The sequence below is a fragment of the Anser anser genome (genome assembly GCF_964211835.1).
Source record: "Anser anser genome assembly, chromosome: 2".
Classification (NCBI taxonomy): Eukaryota; Metazoa; Chordata; class Aves; order Anseriformes; family Anatidae; genus Anser; species Anser anser.
The window spans coordinates 47,586,812-47,604,491 of NC_139721.1; the positions used below are offsets into that span (position 1 = coordinate 47,586,812).

General features: G+C 38.7%; 1 long non-coding RNA gene across 1 annotated transcript; it reads right to left on the bottom strand.

The window, feature by feature from the left end:
• Nucleotides 1-9,215: 9,215 nt before the first annotated feature.
• On the bottom strand, nucleotides 9,216-17,621 carry LOC310894766. The gene is made up of 3 exons (XR_014580147.1): nucleotides 17,028-17,621; nucleotides 16,826-16,904; nucleotides 9,216-16,427 (listed from the first exon to the last, which is right to left on the bottom strand). It is a non-coding gene; the product is annotated as an uncharacterized lncRNA (long non-coding RNA).
• Nucleotides 17,622-17,680: the final 59 nt, after the last annotated feature.

Sequence of the window (17,680 nt, forward strand, 5' to 3'; positions counted from 1 at the left end):
TCCGTTTACTGCATGTGCCAACAAAAATCCCTGACACATCAGGTGATGAGATGGGAAGAATGATTGAAAGAGAAACTACTGCTTGGAAAGGACTAATATTTACTGTTGGCTTTTCAATTAGAAAAGATAGATTTCAGTCAGATTGTGAGACTAAACTTAATTGTTTTGCCATTGTACAAGTTTTTTCTTCCCCCGTGATATAAACCTGTCCTCTATTGCAGCCTTGTGAGCAGAGGAAAGTAGGAATTTCAAAATCTTTTACACTTGCAGTAAGCTGCTCTAAGTTCTCAGTATTCTTGTGAAGATGGAAAAGGAACTGAAGATCTAACTGGCTTGAGGGTATTTTAAAGAGTTAGGATTAAAGAGGCTTATTTAACATAAATGTTACAACAAATTAATATAAAATTGTAGCAGAGGTTTTCAAGCTTCTTAATGGGTGTTCTGTGGTTTTTACTCAGTCAGCTACCAAAAATCTTTTACGTGAAATTTATGTCTTTTTTTTTTTTTCAAGAGAACTTTATTTGGCAGTTACAAGTTGTCTATTTTTATAACAACCTCAGCAGAGTGTTCCAACAATAACTGTAATTTAAGTACTTATCAGACCTCTAAGAGCATAAGTCAATGTTTATTAAGCTTCGAGTACTATGTAATAGCATATTGCTGAACAGTCCTGCCTTAGTTACTGACTTGTCTGAAAATTTGGGATTTTTTTAATTTAAGAATACACAGGACAGCATATACTCAATTTACAGAGCCTCCTTTTCTTGGTTGTCTTAAGAGGTTTATTCAACTGTAACGTCTTTTATAATATCATTATCATAAGCTAAGTCTTATCAGGATAAAGATACTCTCAAGAATAGAGAGTACACAATCCTTTTTCACCATCCTACTTCAAGATGAAGAATAAATTCCTACTTTCACTCCCTCTGCCAAGTCTAAAACTAGCCTCATTATCTTAGGAATTATTTTTCTTCTTTGCTTGCTTAGTGCTCAGAACAAAAAGGTCCTAAACTCAGTAGGAACTTGGAATGCAGTGTCAATAATATAAACATGTCAAAAGAAGTTTTGCTAAGAGGCTTATTATTATGCTGCACTTATGTTCTACCATGCAAATTCTCAGTAGTGTCTTATTACCATCATTAATATCCTTTAGATATATAAAAAGGGGGGGGAAGTGGGGGGGCTTAGTAATTGTTTTATCAAATACTGGTTTATTAAATATTTTGGTTTAAATATCTTGAGATTTCACTGCATTATGAATACAGTGTAAGAAACAGAAAGAGGTGGGGAAAAAAAACTGTGCAGAGAGGAAAGAAAGTTATGAGAGGGAATGAACACAGCATGTAATGAACATAAGTTTGTAGGGATTATCTTGTGAGCAATTTTTAGGTTCAGTTTTGGGTTAAGATCCCATTTTGCTGGATGTCATTTGAACACATAGACACATATAGAAGTACACAATGAGAGAGGGCTTCTTTCCCTGAAGAATGTGCAGAGTAATTAAAGTTCAGTTCGTTGACACTAAAGCTACAGGGAAGCTTATTCTTTTCCCTTGAAGCATTAAACTGTGCTAGAAAAGCCACGAGGATGCCTGAAGAGACCATGAGTCTGGGCAATAGAAGCAAAACCTTCATTAATGTTTCCATTTCCATTTCTTGACTTTAGAGGCAAAGTTGAGGGAAAGGCTGGAGGCTCAAGTCAGAGGAGCAACCGGCAGAGGAGAGAAGACATAAGAAGAATATGTGGAAGTAGAACACTATGGCTGTTTCATATCTAAAGCATCCAGAACAAGAGTAGATCCTCTTGGGAAGTAGGAGAAAAAAAGAAAAAAAAGAAAAAAAAAATGATATTTTGCCCCTGTTTCTTTTTTTAGCCTATCAATAGAAAGGATAATTGTTGTTGGTTTTTGTTTTTGTTTTGGTTGTGGTGGTGGTGTTGCTTTGTTTGTTGTTTGTTTGTTTGCTTGTTTTGCTTTAGCAATGAGATCCTAACTTTCCATCACTGAGAATTATTGCTTGAATGGGAAGAAGACCTCTTGGAAAAAAACATTTTAGCTAAGCAGCTTTTACAGTTTTGGTCCACACCTTCTTTATAATGTTATTCAACCTTAACCTTAGTTTTATCACAATACAAGGATAGATTGCCTACTTTTTTCAAAAGCCAAAAATAACAGAGCAATCAGTATTTTTCTCTATAAATAATGCTAAATTTGAGGGGAGGAGGGAAATAAAACTGACCTGAACAGAATGAAAAATTGTGCTGCAATTAAAGACACTCAGCTGCAGTAGAGAGAGAAAATAAGAAAAGGAAAAATACAGCAGCATGTAAGAAATAAACAGTAATTAGTGAATGAGACTATTGCTGCTTAAAATTGGTATTTAAAACTTGGAAGAAGATCAAGCAACTTTCTTGTAGCTTTCCTATATTAACATGTACAATAAAACTTCCTATCAGCAAACTGCAGCATAAAGAAGTTAGCATGTTATGTTACCACTAAAACAGCATGAAAAAGTCTTGGAGGGGAAAATAAAAGAATCTGGGGGAGAAAGGTTTCTGCAGTTATATAGAATGATTTATTTTCTCTCGTGTATTTGGATTTAAAATTTAACAATGAAAAGGAATGCTAGCATTGCAGTTAATGTTCTGTGTAGAGGTACTTATATTACTTAGGTTTCTGTTTATTAATGTTAGAACTCTGTTATTACATACAGAAAGACAGACAAATTCTGCAGGGCAAGTATACGTCTGGTATAAAACTATATGTCTGGTATGACAAGAATAATTTTCAAAGCATATTTTATTCATTTTTTAAAAATGTTACGAATGCCCTCTGTTTCAGAGCTAGAAGTTATATTAATATTAATCTAAAATGTTCCTAACATTTTTTTTGCTTAAAACAACAAAACTTGGAAGAGTTGAGTTGCTGCAATGAATAATAATACACCTGTCCCCAAAAACACCTTTTGACAATGTTTTTTGTTCATTTTTTTCTGTTTGTTTTGTTTTTAAGACAGCAAAGCCCCCACTCCCTCTGAGACTCTTTACAAAGCCCATCCTATGTGAAGGCCTGCTTTAGTTGACATTTATGTGATTCTCTTCATGGACATTGAAGGGAGGTCACAGTGCAAAATCCAAGTGCTTGTGATTCATTTGTAATAGAAGAGAGGTTTTAAACATGAAGCAATCTCTCACTCCTACAAGAAAGATAATTTATCTCTTCCCTTAGCACAGTCGGGTCCTGGAGAGTTGCCACTTCAATTTTCTGGGACTTTACAACACACTCAACAATATTCAAATAAAATTTTATTGTATTGTGAAAAGATGGGTGGGGAGAGAAACTGTGTTAGCACTGATTAAGGTTGAAACCTTAGTTCTGTGAAGGTCAGGAAATTCAAAGTAGTTTCCTATAATATCTTTACTCTGCTTCAATGTGTGAACATGCAAATGCTTGTGTGTTCATGTGTGTTCATGTGACAAAATACTCTTTGCATTGTTTGAAAATAAATTAATTTCAAGGTGGTGAGGATCTCACTTTCCAAGAAAATCTTCAGAAAACATGAACAAGTTTTTTTTCTTTAATCAGCACAATAAACTGTGTGAGTGTTGCCTGGCTACATTGCTTGGTAGGAAAAGGTAGTGGTACAAAAACAATTGGCTCAAGAAAATGTAGACTTATTACAAAATATATTAACAGTATGATTTCCAGTAAAGCCAGTAGTAGCTGAGATTGTGAACAACAGACAACTTGTTTGAAATGTACCCTTTGGTTTGTCAGCCAGCAATTTGAAAGGTAACTAAACAGTCTATTAAGTCCTCAAAGCCAATCAAATGCTTACTGTCTTAGTATTTCCAGTGTTTTCCCTAAAATTAAACTTCTGTATTTTCTTTAAAGGCAACAGTAATCATGCCATTGCCTTTGGACATAATGTCCAAAGCTAAGCATGTTTTTAAAATTAATCCCATTATTCTGTCAGACATCTCTCCCCTTTTATCAGTTGAAAAAATAGCCTCCTGTAGAGAGTCAAATCTTTTATTTATCATTTCAGTGCTAACTACAATTAACTTTGTTATTTTACAGAAGTTATCCTCTTACTGAAGAGACCTGAAATAAAAAATAATCTTCAGTTAAAAGGGCACATGCTGTCATCATCATCAGTCTTTGAAAATTGCCTCATATTGTACTTTTTTGTTTTAGTAATACTGCACATAATTCACATACACACATATAAGCGGCTGGAGCACTGAATAATGAATATTAGAGATTCTGTATCTTCCTCTGTAAATACATTGATTGCCTGTGCATCCTATCACCTATCAATACACTACTTCTAGATTGATTTAAAAAAAAAAAGAAAAAGAAAAACAAAACCAAAAACAAACTATAGCAATCTTTAAAATAAGGATTTCAACACCTGCCAGCTGTCAAGATCTGATAACCTTGTCTGTATGTGTTTAATAATGTAGTAGCCAGTGCCTTATGGAACATTTTCTCAGAATCAAAGAGGTGAAATCAATGGAGTTCTATGGAAATTAACTTGAATTCAAGGAATTAGGATAAATCTTAGGATTTATTAGGATATATTAGGATAATTAGGATAAATTTTAGCTAAAATTGTGCAAAAAGCTCTTAATATGCATTGGCACTGTACTCTATCATGATGTCATAAGGTTAGGATAATGTAGATTATTTTGATCTAAACACTGATGTAATTCTTTTCAACCAGAATTTGTCTTGGAACAATGTGGTGCAAAAACATGCTGACTGACTGTTCCTATGGTCTCACTAAGTTGCACTGAGTTTAGTTTCATGCTTAATTCTGTAGTGTGTGTTTACAGATCTTTGTCCAGATTTTAGACAAAAATGGGGTGGGGGAGAGCCACGGCAGTTGCTAAAATAGACTTTTCACTACTTGTTAAATAGTTTTTGATATAGGTTTAAACAAAGAATATCGAGTAAGACCAGCTGAGGAAATACTTCACATACACCTTTCTGAGGCTGCACCTCCAAATAGTCATAAATAAGATGAACCAGTCCACTCTAAGCTCAACAATTTAGGAATATCAAACACAAGTGTGTCCATATCACTTTGCAACAGCAGCGTACAGTAGTCTCATCTTTAATGAAATGTAATTGCATATGCACATTACCACATTTTTTCAAATGTGCCCCTCAGCAGTCTAGGAAGATGCCCTATGGTGTGACGTTCCATCATGCACCCCAACCCTCTACAGCTTTTATTTCTATTTTTTTTTTCCCACAGTGCAGAATAGTCCCTGAAGACAGGAATTTCAAACTGCAGCTGAGACTAACAATCTCATCATTGCTTTTGTGACATCCATTACTTTTGCCAGTTGTTTTTGAACTGCTGTCAGGATGCTTGAAGGAATGTTCATTAATTCTGGGAATATAAATCTTATTAATACAAATAGGATGATGCCTATGCAACTGGAATTTTATAGCAGATGGATGCCATCCTGCGGCATTGCGCAGCTTCAGACATCATGGTCATCTGGCTTAGTAGCAGGCTGAGCATGGTGCAGCTTTTACTAGTTGGCTTCTGCTGCTGAGATAAGGCACCTGCAGTGACAAGGGCCAAAGCAATGATGCAAAAGTGGGATACCCTAGAGCAGCAGTTAAAGTTCAGGATGACAAAGGCTGTTTTTCTATGTGTATGCATAGGGGAGATATTACCATGTCTCACCACCATCAGAAAGCTCCCTTCACCTGCTGATTGCTGGTCTTGAGCTATTTGAGCAGATCACCATGGAGCAACCATAGTGAAGAAAAGAAGTAAAGAGCGGTACTGTTGTGTCATACCAGTAACTTTGGCTGTTTGGAGAGGCCTATGAATGGTGCTGTCTGGCTGCATTCTTGATTCATTAGGACTCTCAGCAGGCTGTACTTGTCTAATCTTCAGCAAGTTAGCAACCCAAAATCCTACAGGACAGGATTTTTTTTTTTTTTTCATGTTGCTGCAAGGCCTCATCAATTATTAAGGAAGGTTCACTAATATTAATATGGAAACATCAATGTTGCCAAGATCTGGGGTTCATTTCCAGCACTGCCCAGAGGCAAATATGCTCCCTGTGTAATCTGGATATTAACAGTGTTAAGATTTCACACCTCAGTAGGAAAAATCTGGTTTATTTTCAGTTCCCCAGCATATGGTGCTTTCCCTAGGTTCTTCAGGCAGAAGAAAGAATATTTTGGCTTCATTTTTTCTTAGTCTTAAAATGGAAAGTGCTTTTGGACCACTTATGGTTAAATGCTGGATTTTTCCCAAGCATGTGTGGAAAGGACCTGTTTTATTCTGCAGGGGTTAAACGAGGAGAGAGCGATCATTGTGGAAAGGTCCTACAGCTGTTACCTGAAACGGTGTTCCTTGCACTGACGGCAGTAGAACTCGGGGCCATGCTACTCATCCTTTTGCTGAAGATGTCCATTTACATCATTTTTCCTTTCATTTTCTTCATTCTGGCTTTGCAAGGAGTCAGAATGTTCTATTTTGGTTGCTTGGTCTTGGCATAAGAAACTATTTGCTTCTCAGCTGTCCCTTCATGGCCCTCTATTAGAGTAACTTCAACAACCCCCAAAGCAGATCTTTCCTTCTTTCTTTTCACATGAAGATCTGTTTGCATCTCAGTGGAGGAGAGCTACCTGTTATACCAGCTGGATCATGACAGAAAAATATTCCAGGCAATCAGTGTCCCCGTCATCATAATATCAGTGCCAACAAAAAACAACCCTTCCCCTCCTTCTACATCCCTTCTCCCTCTCACCCAGACCCCCAGTTTTGGGATACTATTTCCAGCTGCTCTTCTACCTTGAGATTTCTTTGGACTTCCTTTGAGAGGCTGAGCCATATTTGAAGCTATTTTCTCCTACATAAAACTTCTGTGATAGTATCTTCATGTTTGACCAGCAATGTTAGGTGTTTGTTGTTTTTGTATTTGTTTTTGTTTTTGTTTGGATTGGTTTTTTTTTTGGGGGGGGAGTAGTAGAAAAGAGAAGAGGAATTAGATGGTTGCTAATAGCATTCTGCATTCATCAAAGCTATTCTTACTTTGAAGGATGCTACCAAGAGACAAGACTTTCCTGGGGTATAGAAGGATCTTATTCAAAACAGGCAATAGGCCAACCCGAAAGATGCACAAGGGTGCTCTTTATCAAGAGCTTTTCCTCTTCTTACTCCCATCCATACAAGCACTCCAGCTGCTGGAATAGTAAAGAGAAATGCTAGCTATCTGGGCAGGCACAGTAGAGCTTCTCTTCCTTGAAGTTTGTGCACCTTAGCTTTCAGAGTTTTTTTATTACACCTACAAATAAGTAGAAAACATACTGCAAAATTAATAGCATTCTGCAGCAACCGTTTAAGAACAAGTAGTTTGTAATGTCTTAAAAATCTCTATTCAAGTTTGAAATGTCTCTGTAATGTGATTTTGGCCATTTATGTTACGAAATCTCGATAGCAGTAAAAGCTGAGTGTACTAATGAAAGCAGGAGCCAATGCTCTCTCACTGTTTTTCATGCTGTCTCTGTAACTACAGTAAGCATCCCTGCTCTGCAAAGCATCACATGCTTGGTTGTCTTTTCCTCCCAAAGTCCTATTTTGTCAGCTTTTTTGGAGGAAAAGTGGAGAACTTACAAATGCTTTAAATTCCCCAAATCCAGGTGTGAGCTGTAGCCATATCCCACTGTATAGCCACATGTGACACTTCAGCACATGTAAATCCCATTTGCTCATTCTCTGTAGGAGCAGTGATGACCAGGAGACCAGATATCAGAAACCTGCAGCCTTTGAAAGGGTCTCTCACAGGAACTAATCCAAGCAAATTGCTATGTCATTGAGAGCCTCATGTTACTCAAGTCATAGCGACCTGTTAGGGAGAAGATATGTTGAAAACTTCTTAGACGGGATTCTTTGGCACTGTGTTGGACATGTGATACCAGAAAGAGAACAAATTTAGGAATTACTTCTAAATCAGTACCTGCTAAATGATACACCACTTTCTTCAGCAGGAGTGTTAAAATATTTTTGAGGAGTAAATGTAACTGTAAATGGATATACCTTTTACAGCCTTGTATTCATTCATACAATTTGTTCACTTGAGTTGAAAGGGGTAAGAATATGAATGGCTGAGTCTACCTGCAATATGAAGTTGCTGTCAATGGAAAACAGAGCAGTTAAAACCCCCAAATGTTTAAACTCTCAAGGAATATGGGAGGGAGAAAGTCTCACCTCTGCATTTGCAAGCAATGGTCAGGAATTTGCTTCTGGCCATCATGAAGCAAGACACTGTCTTTGGCAGCAATAATTGTAAGATTTCTGCTTCCCTACCACCCCTCAAAAAGAGCCAGTATTGTGATTCTAGGGACTGAGTCATGGTATGGATATGTATGCGAAATGTGCAGAGTCTGCCAAAAGAATAAACCCTTTTCAAAACTATTAAAAGCTGCTCAGCAGGGTCATTCAGTTCAGACAGAAGTTTATGAAGATTACACAGCACTCTGACTCTATGGAGTTAACAGTACCAGGAAGGAATAGCTGTGAGGCAGAGTAATATTCACAGAGAAAACTCCAAATCAACCCAAGGCATGGCATTTAGTCCTTAAAATGCAAAGGCACAGCAATGAATCATAATGAATCCAATAATTTGTGTGTTTTTTTTTCATTTGGTTGTTTTTGTCTGGTTGTTTGTTTGGGTGGGAGGGTTTTTTGTTTGTTTGTTTGCTTGCTTTGGTGGGAAAACTAAACAACACAATTCTTTGGTTTGATGCTAACACCATCCAGCTCCTCAAAACCGTGACACATCCAATATTACCAGTCCTGTTCTGATCCCCTTGCCCTTCAGTTCCTCTACTGCAATTTTTTAGAAATTGACATGAGGCCCAAGCTTAGAGACGTTTATTTGATAGTCCTTAAAATCTTGTACATGTACTTATTGACTCATCTTGAGGTGGGACTACACATGCTTCTGTTTAGAAGACCAGAGCATGTTCAGGCAGAATCAAAGGGGACACGTGTGCTTTAATGGATACGGAGACTCAGTTATTTAGTGGAGTTGGGCACTCCCGGCTTCCCAAGGGCACTTACTTGTAGAGGCAGTCTGGTCATGATGACTCCAAATCAGTGTGAGGAGAGAATACAGAGGGATGTAAAGTGATCAGTGTGGGATGGAAGTGGAAGACTGCCAGAACTGGAGCTGCAAAGAATGTATTTACTAAAGATTCAGTGCAAAGGAAAATGAGGGATCTTCCTGTAAAAGTCAAATGTCTGGGAACAAATACTGCAGGGTGGGTTTCAGAGAGAGAAATGCTACTTTGGTAAGCTGTGATTCTGACTGAGGAGCCAACTGATAACCAAAGAAATGGTGTGACAAAAGGATTAATGTGATCATTGTATTTGTTGACATGGGAGCATTGAACAGGAATCTGGTACATGCATTATACTGGTCTTTCAAATGACTACAGCTACTAGTGAAATACACTGTACAGTGCTAGTACCAGTATTTCAAGCAGCATTTTTAAAATTAGAGTGTCAGGGAAGAACTAGAACATTTATTAAATGATTGGAAACCTATATGTTTTAATGAAATACTCAGACTTTGCTTCAGTTAGCTTAATGAGGAAAAGTGCAGCCTTATCAAAGGTAACTGGTCTATAGTTCCAATACTGGGAACAGAAACATGAAAAAGCAACTCTTCAGCTTATTGCTGAAAAAAATAACAAGAGTCAATGGCTGGAAATTAGACAAGTTAGATAAATGCAGTCTAGTCATGACACAGATATTTTTAAAGGAAAGAGTAGCCATCTAACAGCACAACTTACTACTACGTGTAACATTAGATTCTCCAACATCAGTAGTTTTTAAATTAAAGTTGAACTATTTTTTTTTAAAGTACCTAGTTCAGGCAGCAATTATTTCAGCAGTATTTTATAACCAATATTACATGAAAGGTCAGCCCATAGACTTTTGTTCATTTAATCTAGGATATCTAACATTTCCAGTCAAATGATTTTGAAGTAAATCACAAACATGCATAAAGAATGCCTGAAAAACCTTGTGAGGCATATAAGCAATTTCAATGTTTATTTGTTTTTTCTCCAAAAAGCTATTCTTGGCTGTAGATTAACTGCTGTGTAATAGAGATACCACTGGGGTAGCATCAGTCCAGGTAGCAGTAGCATGCAGCTCAATGCTGGATGCAAACTCTTTCTGCAAATCAAAGCGAATGTTTGGGTGTTTAGCCCCTGCTGAGCTCCCTGCTGTTGCCTGCAGCTCTGGAGCTGTGAACAGCCTCCTTATAGCAGCAGCTGATGTTGCACCCTCTCTGAAGTGGTTCAAAGAAAGGCCCAGGCGTGGCTGAAAATGTGTCTGTCACTGACTTGTGAAGTGAGAGTTTCCATTGAAGAACAATATTCACTGGGAAAAATTAACTGCAACACACAAGGCTTGTGGTGGGTTCTGTCACTTTAAAACAAACCTCCATCTCTGCCTTAAAAACATGCCCTGCCTCTGCGCAAGTTATTGGCCCTGTTGGGAAAATTACCAGGCAATATTCTTAAGCCTGTGTTACAGTGAGGTCAAAATAAATGATGAAAACGGTCCCCTCTGACTTCAGAATATATAAACAGTGGATGCGATCCATTAGCAGTGGAGAAAAAGTAAGAGAGTTTATTTTAAAGCCAAAGAGTCCTATATTTTTGTTTTTATTTTTGGAATCAGCATATGTACTGAATAGTGCTCCTCAACACGGAAACTAATTTGGGGCTACATTTAAAATAACATACATATATTCTACGTTTCTACTCATAAATGCTTCTGTCAAAGCTCTGTTAAAAATGGGACAAAATTTCAAGTGTGACGAGCACTCAGCAGCTCCCATGGGTGCTAAAGGTGAGAAGCAGCAGAGCAAGGTTGATAAGGAGGACTGGTGTAGATTTAGGAGCCCTGGCTCATCTTGCTGGGGCAGTTAACACCTCAGTCCAAGCAGCCCTCCTACCCCTTGGTCTCACAGTAACAATGCTTTTTTCTTGTTTTTGTTTTTAAATCAGCTGCCTGGTAGCTTTCTGGGGCACTTTTCAGCTGTTTAGCTCCTATTTGACCTAACATGTTGGACTGCACACTAGTGAGGAGGGGTACAAGCATGTTCCCCTCAACTCTGGGGATGGAGGCCTCTTGGAAGAGACAAAGTGGACAGCTGTGAAGACTAATAAATCACAGTACCACAGGAACAGCTCCTTTGGTCTGAAAGAGCCCAGTTTCACACAGCTGTGTCTGCAGAGGTCGGCTTTCCCACTGTCCCTCTCAAAACATGTTGAGTTGCTGGCTTTCTGCAGGAAGGGCCTGGCGTCATGAGGCCCATACCCCAGATGTCCATGCTTCCAGGGGTCCAGGCTCCTTTAACCAAAGGAGAGTATTCTTCCTTCATGAATCAATGTTTAGGGATTTTCCAAAGTTTAGATTAATGACCGAGTTACATACATTCATACAGCATTTAGGGATATTTCAGATGTGCATTAGGGCAAAACAAACAGAAGATCACCTCAGAGAAGGAAGCCATTTTGAAGTCCTACTAATATAAAGATGATTCAAAGCAAGGAATTTTTTTTTTTAAATCAGCAGATTCCTCTGAAAGTATGTAAAATATTGCGGCATCGGTATTTCACTGCGTGTCAAATTTTAACTTGGAGTGAATTTCTGCAGCCAGGTCGTAAACACTTTGAATAAGAGTACTAATATTATCCATCTACTTGTCAAATAAAAACAAATTTTCAGGTGCTTGAATCCAAAATGTCCTAATTTTCTAAAGTCTCTGAACTTCTTGCATCCTTGGAACAAACCATGTACAATGTGTATTTTAATCTGCAACTTTTGGGAACATTGACTGTGATCTAAAACTCACTTTTTGTAATTGCATTTTCTTTCCTTGAACCAGAAAATGGTATCAACAGGATACCAATTATATTATCATGCTGGGCCACTTTATATTCTACCTTCACATTTCCTATGGAAAACATAATTATCACTATTATAATCCACTACAAAGGCAGGTATCTATGAAGTGCAACTACAGCTTATATTGACAACGTTTTTTTCACTGACGGAAGCCATATGTTTCCGTCGGCCTGTGAACAAGTAAATCTTAAAGCACTACAATTTTATTTCCAGTTTCTCATCCTACAGAAGTATTGTCTCAGTCCTCTCCATCAGTTTACCCTTTGAGACAAGATCAGTCAGACCCTGCTCCTCCTCCATGCTGTTGGGGACTTTCAAGGGGAGCAATGAGGACATGAAAATAGACATCTCTCCCTACCATCTCTCTGCTGCTAAATATACCAGAGACTCTTGGAAACACCAGAGCAGCTCCTGCAGTCTCCAAATAGGGTACGTAATTTGTTCAATGAAGATGGTTTGTATACAGAATTTTTGCAATACAGCAGCTATTGGAGGAATAAGAGGCATATAAGGTGCAGACATTCTTTCATATGAAACTCCTCTGAAAATATAAAAAACTTAATTTTCAGATCCATAACAATGCCAGATTTTGGTCAACTTTATCAGTGACTGAAGAAGGCACAACCTCAGCATAAGAACTGTAGTTCTTCCAAGGTCAAAAAGTCTAAGCTCCGGAGCCTGGGAGTAAAATCCCTCAATGAGATGGCAATAATAACGTCATAACAAAAATAAAATATTTTCCTTAATCTCACTCTTCAAAAAGGACAAACAAAATTTTCTCAAGTTTTCAAAAAGCACTTGGCTCAAAACAGCTGGCCAGCACAGAGAATTTCATCTAGTTAGCTAACAAAAAAGGGGGAGAGGGTAGAAAATGAAAATAACATTTTGGTATAGAAAATATTAGGCAAATTTAACTACAGGTGTTGTTAAAATCTCTGTTTAATAATGGAAGAGGCAATCTGTATGGCAGCTCTCTCTTACAATTTCATTAAAGCAAATTATTATCTATGCTGGTTTACCATAAATAATTAGAGTTCCAGTTTCGTAATTTTTATTACCTAGAAGTCGGGAGTAATAAGGTTGTTCTTGTGGAAATGTACAACATTTCTTTTTTGAAGGTGTTACATAATTTTTAGAGAAACTAACAGGTATTGTGCAAGTAAAATTTGGCTATGGCTAAACAGGATCTCTGGGACTGCGCAGACTGCATTAGCCTGAAAAAGATTAGACTTCTGATCCCAAAATAATAACATGGTTACTAGATTTTAGTGAGAAGCTGATCAGGAAAAAGGAGGTACTTCACTTCGAATAAGTAAAAATATTAGCAATTAAAAAAAAGAAAAAGGTTTCGTTTAGTGAAACTAGCTTTTTAAGAGGCAAGCCCAACTCTTTCTATTGGCCCACTTGCTAATGAAGCAGTTCTATGAAACTGTAAAACTTTCTTCTGTGCTGACTAGAAATTATCACAGGCCCTTGTTACAAGTCGTCATCCTTTCAGTCATGCCACGTGATTAGGGTCTTGTTCCGGAAGATAATTTTTTGTTGTTGTTTTTGTTGAAGATATATGACTGAATAGAGATGCTCTGCTGATCAGAAGATCTTTTCCTTTGTCCTGATTTTCAACAGAAAGTCTCCAGACCAAACAGCTTGAAAGCACTGGACAGTAATGCTGAATGAGACCCTCTAAAAGAACACACTAAGCTTCACTATGTTGATTCTTAAATCATCAAACATAGGGTATAGACATAAAGCAAATTACACAATATGCAAATATGTTGTATCACAGCTGTATTGCATATGCTCAGCATCTCCTCTATAGAGAAATCCTTTGCAAAATGTACTAGCAATTAACAGAAATGTAAGTGGTGACAGATACGACTTATCAGAAAGTAAAAAACATTCTCTTTCACATCATATATATGTATATTAGCATATATAGCATAGAAAGCGATTAATGCTGATGAGGGTTGCTAAAGCAGAAACAGAACTGCTATATACAACATTTTTTCATCTTAACCTAGCTGGTTTTCAAATTTGAGCAGAACAGCCCACAAACTGCTGCAGCTTTAGTTACCTTACCACGTCTTGCATTGGCTCGATGTAAGAAACAGACTGGAGAAACTTGCATGTTAGGTAATGATAGTGCCAGGAAAGCCAATGAGGGTAAATTGGTTAAGTTCTGTAATAAATTACAAGACACAGTCAAGTAAATATTACCTACTCCTAGGACTTTTTTTTTTTTTTTCCTGAAGACTATTTGCCTGAATAAAAGAACAATTAGAATTTTTATTTTCAGTTCTTATAGGTGATCAACATGAAATTGTGAATTTAGAAAAGCACCCAGAGTGCATAATTCAAAGGGTCATATTATTCTTACTGAAGTATGAGAAAGCAGCACTAACAACAAGGCTTTTATTACCTCAATTTGAAAAATATTTAAGCTGTTTTGGCATCGACGCCATTCAGTTTTTCTTTCCCACTTGACACTATCTACACAAAATTGCATTCTCCCTAGCTATGCGTGATTGTCTACTTCCTAAAACAATTATTTTCAAGTGTTGCCAATGATTAACAATCTTATAATTCAAAAAATCTCCACCCTTAAGAATTTTGGATGTGTCAAGTAGGAAAAAAATACTATTTTTGCCATTACTGTGATAAAACTCCTTATTAAGAATTGAATGTCCTGGGAAAGAAAAGGAGATTGCAGGGAATGAAAAAACTATTAATTAGGTGTTTTGGTTTTGTTTATCAAAGACAGATATTTCGTGAGATGTAATGAAGATAGCAATAAAAGTGGGTGAACTAATATGCCCTTAAGTACTTTTGCTCATTATCTTTATCCCTCCATTATTAATTCTAAATAATGGAGTATGGCCTCCATCTTGTAAATATTTAGGCATATGAACAGTGGTATGCAGTGTGTAGTGTGACTGAATTTGCTGAGATTTCACGTATAAATGTTTGTCAGATCAAGGCCTAAATTGTAAGTAAAGTGCTTTATTTGCATAATTTGAATCGAGGACAGTGGTAGTGGCAGTACCTGGCAGATTAAACATAAGGATAGGCCCACACGGGAAAAGTTCTTTTATTTTTCAAAATATTTGAAGCTGTGAGCACACTAGTATGTTCCAAATTGAAAACATTCATTTTTTACGGAATTTTTATGAACCCTAGGAATGAAAATTAATTTGGACAAGTTGAAAGAGAGACTCAACTCCATGACTAACATGGGAATTACCCTAATCCTCTCTTCAACTTAATCATGGAATTTTAACAAGTTTTTTCTGGAAGCCCTTGAGATCTCCTAGGTTGAACATTAACTTATGTCCATTATTCTTATACTACTTAGAATACACTCATAAATGCAATCTGTGGCTGAGTTATGAGATAAACCCTTCGAGCTCTAAATCACTTGTTTGAATATTGGCCAGAAATTGTCACCGTTTGATGACTTTTGCATGATATATGCAAAAAGGGCTGATGATCTCAATCTAGTATCAGTTCTAACTCCGAATCTCCAGCTATGCCAAATTATTGTTAGATTATTTCTGTAAGAAGCTGTTTTCTGGAGCTCATCCTACAGATCAATAGCAGAAGCCCCGAGGAGCCATCCATGTCTGTGAGCAACTCCCAAGTTTCTCCTCTGCTGCCTCTCACCCACGAAAAGATTCAGTGCAGAGATTCTGCCTCAAAAAGTATAAGCTCTATTAGTTTCTCTTGATCACAGCACCCAGAACTGGGAAACTCCATGAGCCGGAGGGCACTTTTGGTTACAGCTGTGTAAATGAGGGAAGCCACCTGCTTGATAGAAACATGTTCAAGACTAAAAGATTCAGTAAAACAGTGTTGGTGAGAGCAATTTTTCTGCCAGCGCTACTATTTCTGCTAAGTAATTTAAAGGCAGCAGCAGAACCGTTAAGAGGCATCAGCCAGAGCTTAGATCTGGTAACCTTCCAGATATGCTGCAGAGCCTTTTATTTTTTTTCAGGCCTGTAGGGATGGATGGGTTGAAGGAATATGAGGGATAGGCTCCTTTACGTAGTAGGTAATTACTCTCGTTGGACAGTTGGTTTATGGAGGTGTTTATGTTGTATGCTTTGCATTTTGTAGAGCACTTGTAAGACTGAAAAAATGCTCAAAACAGAGTAATTAACAAATGTTACTATTATGTCTACCGATCAGAAAATACAAATAGAAATCTGTTACTTGGGGAAAGTCAACATTTCATAAGCAGGCACAAGCAAAATCTCGGGGTAAGGCCTTAGACCTGATAGAGCACACGCTCTGGCAGGTGCCAACTTGGGAAACTCATCCTCGTAACAGATAAAAGCACCAGCAGCATTGTTCCGGCTCACTTTCCCCCAGTCCCAGGCTGAATTTTAATCCAGAACCTCAGACCAGGCTTCGTTTCCATCATTTACTGCTCGTCGCAACTCGGCTCTGCTACAATTTCATGGGCTACAACTTAAAAAAAAAAGAGAGAAAAAAGGCGGGGGGGGGATGGGATGGGATGGGATGGGATGGGATGGGATGGGATGGGATGGGATGGGATGGGATGGGATGGGATGGGATGGGATGGGATGGGATGGGGGGGCTGTTTTTCTATTCCGGTCTGCGTCTCCCCGCTTGATTCTCCTCTGCCTTTTATTGCCCCCAGGTTGCTCCTGGCTCGCCCCCGGCCCGGCTGCTGCCGCGGCGCGGCTCGGCACGGCTCGGCACCGGCTGCGCGCAGCTCCCCCGCCGCTGCTGGCTTTTTCTGCCTCTCCCTGACTTGGGTAACCAGCTGCATGGCAGCTCGCAAGCGACCGGTTATTTTCAATTTCGAAGCTAATGAAACCGGCATCGTGCAAGTCTGTACTTACCCCGCCTGTCCCCGACAAAACATAAAAGCAAATCCGGTGTTTTCTGGCAAAGCCCGAGCATGGCGTTTTGCGTTATTTTCTAAAGCAGGGAAAGAAGGAGAAAAAAAAAAAAAGAAAAAAAAAAGCAGAGACTGAAAGTATTTTACTTGCAAGCTCGAGATGCTTTAAAATAAGATAAGATGCTTTAAAATAAATAACACACCATTTAAAATCGACACTTCATGAGATTCTCTGGGGGCCAGATCCTCCCCTTATTATGTCCCAGGCTGGGAGCTCTGGTGCATGGACGCAAAACAACTTTGCTCAGTGACCTGTGGGCGAGGGGAGATCCTTGCCAGCTCTGCAAATGACCCAGCAGTGATCCTTGCTCCTGTAAGTGCTCGCCCAGCAAGGCTCCCAGTTTCTTTCCGCTATGCACGCTCACATTTTTGGCCCCGCGGACTGCAGCGCCGGCCAAGGAGCCTTTGAAAACACTCGCTGAGAAATTCAGCAGGTAGCTCGGAATAAAGCGGAGAGCGGGGATGGGGGGGTTAATAACAGGAGGGAATTAAAAAATAACAATAAAAAAATAAAGCACCCCGTGAAGCCGTAGCAGTTGAGAGAAACTTGCGGCGCCGGCAGCAGCCGGGGGCGTCCCGGAGCCCCCCGGTGGGCTTCGCCCAGCATCCAGCATCCCTCGGGGAGCACCGCGTGGCCGGGCCCTCCCTCCCCAGCAAGTTGTGCCCTCCAATTTCAGTACATTAAGTTAGCGGGTCGCGATTTTTTTTTTATTATTATTTTTATTTTTTTTTTCCCCCCGAGGCCGGCAGAGCCCGGTGCTCGCCGTGCCGCGCTGCATCGGCCGTGCGGCCGGCA